The sequence below is a fragment of the Euleptes europaea genome, unplaced genomic scaffold (genome assembly GCF_029931775.1).
Source record: "Euleptes europaea isolate rEulEur1 unplaced genomic scaffold, rEulEur1.hap1 scaffold_107, whole genome shotgun sequence".
Lineage (NCBI taxonomy): Eukaryota > Metazoa > Chordata > Lepidosauria > Squamata > Sphaerodactylidae > Euleptes > Euleptes europaea.
Window position 1 is genome coordinate 22,824 of NW_026612064.1, and position 9,562 is coordinate 32,385.

A 9,562-nucleotide genomic window follows, 5' to 3' on the forward strand; every position below is an offset into this window, starting at 1 on the left:
TTTCGGAAATTGTGTTTGGATTAGATAGTCTTTTGCTTTTGTGGAATGTATCTGGGAACAAGTAGTGGCAAAGAGTCTCCTGTCCTTGCTCTTAAAAAATTAAATCCTCTGCTGTCTTTTATCCTAGCATTCCCAGCAGGAAATGCAAGAGGGATAAGCTGGATACTGGATATAGACAAGATCTGTAGGGAATAGGGCGAGTGCCTGGTGGAGAAATGTTGCACTTTTACTGGATTTGCTCCTGATCAAATGGATCAAAGAGATTATTGTCCTTCAGCTACTGGGTTGGTGCTTCTTTAGGATATGGTTCCTGCAGCTGATAAAATATTCTGCTTATAAACAGCAATTCCACCCTTCTTTGTAGAGGTCCCTGTAGCTGTTGCTTTCTTGTTGGAGATGCTTTTGTTGACTGCCGGTCTGTCTTCCACAAGATTTATTTTCTTTTTGCCTTTTGTTCAAAGATGTGTCTGCATGTACGTTGCTCAATGGTCTGAAAAGAATTCTGTCCAGTGGGCAAAGGCTAAGAAATATAGTTTTGAATTGCCAATTTGACCTAAATCCTTCCTGGAGCAATTAAAATAAGAATTGATAGAAATTGCTTGAGGTGGGTTTGACTAATGAGCAATAAGCGCTGACAGATCTTGAAAGGTTATCTTTTTACTCTGCTTTTGTTGCAGAGGACTCACAACAGACATTTTGAAATGTGTTGGCATTGATACTTTTGGCATTGCTGCTTGCAAAATGCAACGTGAACACAACTGCTGCCTTAAAATACTGTTTCTAACCCATCGCTTGCAGGATGTAGTGATAAAAATGACTCCCTGGACCCCCTAAGTTATGTTTCAAAGACCACACATTAGTTTCATTCATGACTTTAGTAATATTGATTCCATATTTGGGTAGTAGCATCCCACTGTTCAAAGTCGGGACTTCCTATTATGCCACTCTGGGATAAGAGTGTTGATTGTCCAAAGCACTCCTCAGCCTCGCTGTCCTCCATCCTGGTGGGGCCATTTCAGAAAAAGGGCCTGAGTTCTGAGTGCAACACAGTGGAGAAATTCTTAATGAGATTAATCCCACGTTAAAGTTGTAAACCTAGTTTAGGTCTCTGGACAAACTTGTGGCTTGTATTTTTGAGCCAATAATGCCCAATTCACTGTTGGAGTCTGGAGCCATGACTTCATAGTCCCAGAGCAAAGGGAACTGAATTAGGCATCTTACAGAGACCAAATGTACCAAATGTACAGCTGACGTATGGCGACCCCATAGGGTTTTCAAGGCAAGAGACTTACAGAGGTGGTTTGCCATTGCCTTCCTCTGCATAGTGACCCTGGAATTGCTTGGTGGTCTCCCATCCAAATACTTACGAGGGCTGACCCTGCTTAGTTTCCGAGATCTGATGAGATCAAGCTAGCCTGGACCATCCAGGTCAGGGTCTCTTCCAATTAGAGTTATGCAAATTCTCAATTCTGGACAGCTGGATGTAAAAAGAAAAAGATTTATGATGTACAGTGGACAGTTGGCACAGAATGAGGTGGCTGGTTGAACACATGAAACTGCCTTATACTGAATCAGACCCTTGGTCCATTAAAGTCAGTATTGTCTACTCAGACTGGCAGCGGCTCTCCAGGGTCTCAGGCAGGGGTCTTTCTCATCAGCTACCTGCCTAGTCCCTTTAACTGGAGACACCAGGGATTGAACCTGGGACCTTCTGCATGCGAAGTGGATTCTCTACCACTGAGCCACAGTGAGCTTGCTGCATGTTTGTGTTTTGTTTGTTTGCACTGCTTGACCTTTCATTTCTGGTAATACATCTTGACAGAGCTTTTAGTTTTAACCACCCTTTTTGCCCTAGTAGGTAAAATGTAAGGTAAGTGCCGATGTAGGGAAAAGTATGAATCCAGACTTCACTGTCTTCCTTGTTTTTGGAACCAGATAAAAAGAGCTGCAATATTGAGAGCCATTGTGGTATTGTGGATAGAGTGGCTGACTAGGAACCTGGGTGACCTGGGTCTAAATCCCCACTTGTACCATGGAAGCTCTCTGGGTGACCTTGGGCCCATTACAAACTGTCAGCCTGGTTTATCTCACAGGGTTGTTGATGTGAGAGAATGGAGGAGGAAAGAACGATGCTCTAAGCTGCTTTGCATCCCAACTGGGGAGAAAAGTACGATGTAAATGAATAAATGCAAATACATGCAATATTCAGCTGTCTTAAAAACAATTTCCCCCATCTATATTCTGACCAGCCTGTTATTTCAGCTGTATTTTAAATACTTCCAAGCTTTTCTGTTCCTAAACACCTCATGGGCAAGAACCTTTCCTTCTGCTTTGCTTGATATTTTGTCTATAGCTGCTATTTCTAGTGAGAAGATCTTAAACGTCTGATGTCTCTTTAAGCAAAAGATGCTATGCAAAATACATTTTTAATTGCACTGAGTTCTGTCTTGTCCCTGAGCAATATCTAGGAATGCTAATGTACATTCTACTGCTAGTTACTGTCTGGGTCACTGGTCGTGTGCTGCAAGCCACTGAATGTCTTTAGAAATGCCGTATTACTTGCTTGTTTCTTCTTCACCGAACACTGTGTTCTTTGTCATAAATGATGCATCTTAATGGCAGAGCTATGACAAGGGAGTGAAGCATCATTATTTTCATACCAAGGAAGACCACATCAGGGGCCGGGCAGGAGGCGATGAAAAAGAAGACACTGTAGCCTTTTGAAGCTTAAACTGAGTTTCACCACTTAGGCAAAGGTTCCTAGCTGGTGGCTGTTTGTCCACAGGCATTTTTTGGCCCTTAATCTGTCATGGTTGTGAAATTCTACAAACGTGATGAAGAAATGCTTGGATCCCCAAATCCCGAATTGTGAGGAGACAGATGGAGATTATTCTTCCCTCTGCTCAGCTAAGCATGGTCCCCTTCAGTCTCTAAAACAGATACCGCACCTTACTGTGCATTTCTTATTGCTATAAATTGCTTATCTTCTTTAAGAAAATACATATGCTATTTGACCATGCCCAAACGATTCTTGTTTTGGGAGAGAAGAAAGACCTTATGCACATAAGCAAAATTTGTAAAAGTTCACCAATCTGTGACTGCATTCAAACATCACGAACAGAGGTTTGTTTGGGGCTGGCCTGGACCTGGCATGCACCTCCCCCACCCCTTATTCACAAAACATGATCAAACACTTCCTGGCTTTGGATGACTAAACTCCAAATTGCTGTGAATCTTGGAGCCTGGACCTATTCTAGGAGCTGTGACTTAGTGACGAGGCAGGCTTTGCTGCCATAAGGTCTCAGGTTCAGTCCCTGTCATCTCCAGTTTAAGGAAGGCAGGTTGCAAGTGTTGGAAAAGACCTTTCTTTGTCCAAGACCCTGAATAGTCACAGCCAATCAGTCTTGTCAGCACTACGTTAGGGGTCTGACTTTGGTATAAGACAGTTTCATGTATTCATATACTTTGTTTCTTCCCCACAAACCTGAGACTCTGATTTAAACCCAGGTTGGTCCAGGCATCTGCATTTGGAAGTCCCAGAAAATGGGAAGGTTCGTTGAAGGCTTCGGAAACTAGGAAGCCTTCTCTCATGCTTCCGCCATGAGATGAGGCGGGAGCAAGCAAGTGAACATGACAACAAGCCTGGTTCATGTCTCTCATGAACAAAACTTTGTTTGTGATGCCACTTGCCTTTCAGACATGTCTAGGAAGGATGGAAAGATTCCAGTCTGTGGATGGGATGTATAAGTGATGCTATGTAGGCTAAATAAAGTATGGCATCTGTTTCTGGCACATCAACAATCCAAGGATGATCACAGCAGCACTTCTTCGGTTCTGTGCTCTGTTTCCAGCATTCTGCGTTCTGTTGGCACCAGGACAACAGTTATCTTAGAACATTCCTTCCCTACAGACTTAGCTGGATCAATAATGTATGCACGGTTCTCAAGGAATCCCTGGAGTTGTAGTTCTTGGGAGACAGGGGTGGGGCTAAGGATCTAACAGAGTTCTTAGCACTGTGGTCAAATTAAAATTCCCAGGATTCTTTGGGAGAACCCATGACCATTAGATGGCTATAAAACATACAACTTATACTGGCTTTGCTTTATAATAACTCTTCTCTTGAGCAGCAGTTTATTTGTTCTACATCAGGGGTGTTGAACCCAATTGTTACTTGGGCCGGATATGACATAAATGCTACTTGGTCGGGTCGGGCCATGCCTCGCCAGCCCAGATCGAGAGAGGTGGGGGTGGGGGATGGCTGCCTCGGCTGGCTTGTGGGCCAGATAAGCTCTCTTAAGGGGGGCAGATCTGGCCTGTGGGTCTTATGTTTGACACCCCTGTTTTAGGTATTCTTTCACAGGATCTCTGCTTTCCCTTTAAGATGTATTTGAACACCAAGCAGGACTTGCTGTTTTTCTCAGGAGCATATGCCACCAAACTTTATGCCCCCTGTTTCAGTCAACCCCATAGTCATTTGTTACCACTAACTGTGCCCCTTTTTTTCCTCTGACTTTCAGAAGACTCTGGGAGAGGTGCCTCAGACCACCATTGTACCACTGTACGAGGAATCAAAATTCTAAAGGGCCAAGGGGCAGAGCTAGGAGATGCGGTTGCCACCACTTTCGATTTTCATGTCTACAGCTGTATTTCCCATCATGTGTATGAAGTGGCCCAGCATTCAGTGCCAGTCTAGAAAGCTGCTTATGTTGCTGATAGAAGGAATATGCAAGACCTGACTCATCTTCGCTTGAGCCAGCCTCATCTTTTTTGCTCTGGCATCAGGCAAATCCTTGCCTATTGGAAAAGAACTGATGGAAGCAGTTGACTCGCCTTGACTCGCCTTGAAGGCCTCCATCATATTCGATGTGGAATCCAAACGACCATCTGTACATCCTTTTACTCCGTCTACTGGAAAAGTAAATCTAAAGGATGAGACGTCAGTTGGATCCAGAGGAAGATCCTTGCTCCTTAGGGAGAACCAGAAAGCACTTGCTCTATGAGCAGCCATACTTAAAACCCAGCCCTTGAGTGGCGAGTGAGCTTTCCTTGAATTTATAGGGCATCAGGCCCAACAAGTGAGAGTATAGGGAAGTTGTCTGAGGCTTCCAGGCCTGTTCCAGACTTCCAGTTAGTACAATATTTATTTTTATAACCTCAGTCAAGATTTTTTTTTAAAAAATTAATGGATAATAGTTTTGCAACATGAATATTTTAGACCGGTTGTTGTTATACCCTTGAAATGTTTTGTGGTAACTAATTTTTAAACAAGTATTTGAGAAGCACCAGCATGTATGATTGGTAAGGTTGGGTGTGTCATGTCATGGTATGCATAGGCTTGTTTGTGGCCAAATGAGGAAAGCATGGAAATTTCATGGCATTTCACTCTCTGTCATAGGAGGAAAACAAACCCAGCTTAATGTATGGACCAAAAAATGCAAGTGTTTGCATTTTGAAAGAATGGTGTGAGTTGAACCTCTAGTGTAGGGCAAATACATATAATAAATATGCACATGTGCTCTGTAAGTAATGCCAGGATAGTTTCCAACCAGAATAAGAAGAATTGTTCATTTTTTAATGAAGTGCACAGGAGAAGTTCTATTACACAATTCCCTCTGTCAGATTGCTGAGTAAGTGCAATATAATGGATTGTTCCTGATATTTATTAAGTCTGTTGTGAGTTTGAATCTGGATGATGAGTCCTTTAGGCAAAGATGCATGGCACTTTAGTTGGGAAGCCCTGTATACTGAAAGCTGCATTTTGGTTGTGGAAAACCCTCCAAACAGATTCACATGAGAAGCTGCCTGTTAAGTAGTATTTTTGGATTTTAGAATAAAGCAGAATAAATCTTTTTACAGCACTTTCCGGCCTTACAACGTGCTTTACAATTTCCCCCATTCACAACCAGCTCCCCAAGTTGTCCCACTGCAACTTGCTGCAGAGAACCAAAGTGGTGTAGGGGACAGAGCGCTGGATTTGGATGGAGGAGTCCCAAGTTCAAATCTGCTCAGCCATGGAGTGGCCTTGGGCCAGTCACTTTCTTTCAGCCTCACCTACATCACAGGGTTGCTGTAGAAAAGCTGTATGACTAATGCCATGGAACTACTTGGAGGAAGAATGGACTAGAAAGGAAATAAACCTGAATGAAACAGATCCGTAACATTTCCTTCTCGCTTTGAATAGGACCTAATTTGCAGTTTGATCGGCAGATGTAACTCTTAACTACTCTTTGCGAGGGACTTGGCTAAACGTACTCTTTCTCAGTATAAATTAACAGTGAGATTATCAGTGTTGGGACTTCCAAATTCATTAGCTGTGAAGAATTGCTGTTCTATTGCCAGACTTTCTATGAATATTCTTCACCATGGAGATTAATACATACTTGCCCTTCTCTGTGTCATCCACAGTACCTTGCCCTAGAAGTGTCGCCTGCCAGCCTTCTACTTGTCACTCCCAGACCCATCTCAGTCTCTATAGCCAAACAGCACTTAGACACCCCCCCCCCAAAAAAACAAGCATACCAGAGTACCCTTTGGTGCAGTACCTGTCTTTAGAAGAAGAGTTGGTTTTTATATGCTTATTTTTCTCTACCTTTTAAGGAGAATCAAACAGGATTACAATCTCCTTCTCCTCCCCACAACAGACACCCTGTGAGGTGGGTGGGGCTGAGAGAGCTCTAAGAGAACTGTGACTAGCCCAAGGTCATCCAGCTGGCTTCATGTGTTGGAGTGGGGAAGCCAACCTGGTCCTCCAGATTAGAGTCTGCTGCTCTTTAACCACTACACCACGCTGGTTGGTTGGCAACATTTCTGAGGAAGAATGATTGCCAGAGCTGATACACTTTATTGCTGTCCTCTTAATCTTGCAAATTTGGAGAGGCAGCAAACACTTAGAAACATTTCTGTGAAGTCCTCACTGTGCCTAATCTAAATAAATTTGTGGGGCCAAAGCCACATAAAGCAGACTTTCAGGCAGCGTAGTGGCTCTGAGCGGTGGCTTGAAAAGCACTGCTTTATTACAAATAGTATACTTTTCATCTTTAAGAATTAGACTTTGTTAATTCCTCTTGCCAAACTTGCATTTTCTTCCTTTGGTTGCTGTGACATGATGTGTTTTTCAGTGTGATAATACTTCATTACCTCTGTCTGGGTGTATTTTTTGTAAGCAATAAATAATAGAGGAGAAAGGAAACAGTAAAAAATGTATACTCAAGTAGTGGAACAAATCTCTTAACAAGGTTGTGACAATTCCCTCCTTGTTGGTTTGTAGCACAAGTTCAGGTCTTCTGTTGAGGATGCAGTACAGGACCAAGGGAGCTATCCTAAGCACATCTAATCTTACCTCAGGTCTATTCAGTGGGTTTTACTCCCAGGAAAGTGGCCATAGGATTACACTGTAAATCAGTAGTGTTTCCCAATTTTCAGATAGCTGAGGCACACTTACACCCCGCCGCTTGTTTTTTTAAGAGTATGGAAGTCATTCTTCTGGATATTCTGGTGATTGGAAAGAGAATAGGTCAGACTCACACAGAGATATAACACTTGTGGGAAGCTAGAACTGTTTTTCTTAAGCTGGAAAGTTTGGGTGCCATGTCCTCTTGAAAGGCTGTGACCTTCAGTCTTGCTTGATCTCAGTCTAAATGACCCAGTCTTGTTTACTTAGTTGTAAATAAGTGCTCAATCAAGTGAGCTCCTTAAATTCAATGATGGCTATAAATGGTAACTGGCCATCTCCTTTTTTCTATTTTCATACAACTCTTTTTGTCAACTAGTGTGTCTAAACCATACAATTGTTCTCTGATTTTTACAATGCAAATGATTTCTAGCTGTAATTCCCGATCACTGCCTCTGTGACCTCAATGCTAAGTTGCTTTGGGCATTTGTATTCTGATGGTTGGCTTAGCAGCTCCAGGTGTTCATTATGCCTCATTCTTCAGTATCTCTGATCTATGAAAAATGAGCTTTTGGGGAAGGGCATCTTCCAGTCGCTTTTATTATTTCTCAACTCTTCTGTGTAATGAAAAGCTTAATTGCCTATGGGACCAGGTAGAAATGAGAGAGAACATGAGTGCAATCAAGGGGTGTTTCAAAATTTGCACTATGGGCTATTCACTGCTAAGGTCCCTCTGGAAGAGGACATCCTTAATGTTGGCTTTATTGAAGCACCTTCTTTGTGTAGAGCTTTCTGAGCTGTGCAGTCTCAAATGGTATTTCCATATAACTTTAATAATCTATAGGCTGGTCAGCCACACTAGCCCAAGGCTAGCCATTTTGTGGCTCTTATTGAATAAGTACAATCCTATACAGAGTGACTCAATGGGTTTAAGATTGCACTGTTAATCTCCTCCTTCCCTGCTCGTATGTGCTGAACTGTTTAACAGTATGACATTAAATGACTAAGAGTTGGATTCTGTTTTCTAATTTTGCGTTTTCAATATCAATAGTTTTAACTAGAAGAAGAGTTGGTTTTTATATGCCGACTTTCTCTACCACTTAAGGGAGAATCAAACCGGCTTACAATCACCTTCCCTTCCCCTCCCCACAACAGACACCCTGTGAGGTAGGTGGGGCTGAGAGAGTGTGATTAGCCCAATGTCACCTAGCTGGCTTCATATGTAGGAGTGGGGAAACAAATCCAGTTCACCAGATGAGCGGGAGCTAATGTGGAGGAGTGGGGAATCAAATCCGGTTCTCCAAATCAGTCCACCACTCCAAACCACCCGTCTTATCACATTATTGTGCTGCACATTAATTGTGTGTGTGTTAAGTGCCGTCAAGTTGTTTCTGATCCATGGGGACCCTATGAATCAATGTCCTCCAAAGTCTCCTATCCTTAACAGCCTTGCTCAGATCTTGCAAATTGGGGGCCATGGCTTCTTTTATAGAATCAATCCATCTCTTGTTGGGTCTTCCTCTTTTCCTGCTGCCTTCAACTTTTCCTAGCATGATTGTCTTTTCCAGTGACTCTTGTCTTCTCATATGTCCAAAGTACGACAGCCTCAGCACATTAATTAATCTGACCTAAATTCTACTTCTAGATTCCTGGGAGCCATCACTAACATATTAGAACCTCCATTTCACCACTACGTATGTGCCAAAAAGGACTGTTGAGTACCAAAACACAAAGGTGTAGGCTGGGGACCGGGACTTGGAATGCAGTCAGCTAATATCAGTCAGCTAATGGGTAAAGTGGCCTCCAGGGCCTTCTTTCTCCAAGATACTTAGAGAACGGAGGCAAGTGTTTCTGTACTTTGTCTCTATGGCAGGGCCAGCCCTGCGCTGGCCTGTAGTAAGAGAACTCCCAATTACTCATGGTGCTCTGTAAGAGATGCACCAGCATCTTTGTGACTACACAGTATTTGTTGTCAGTAAAGTGAACAACAAACATCTCCGGGGAGAGGGTTACTCTCTTTCTGTAGGATGAGGGAAAAGGCAACATTCCTCTTGGTTTCTTCAGTTTCCCCTTCAACAGGACATCTGCCATCACCCTCGGATTACTGAGGAATATTCTTCCTCCACCCTGAGCCTGGCCCACACCCCACCTACATTTGGAAAGCACTGCAAT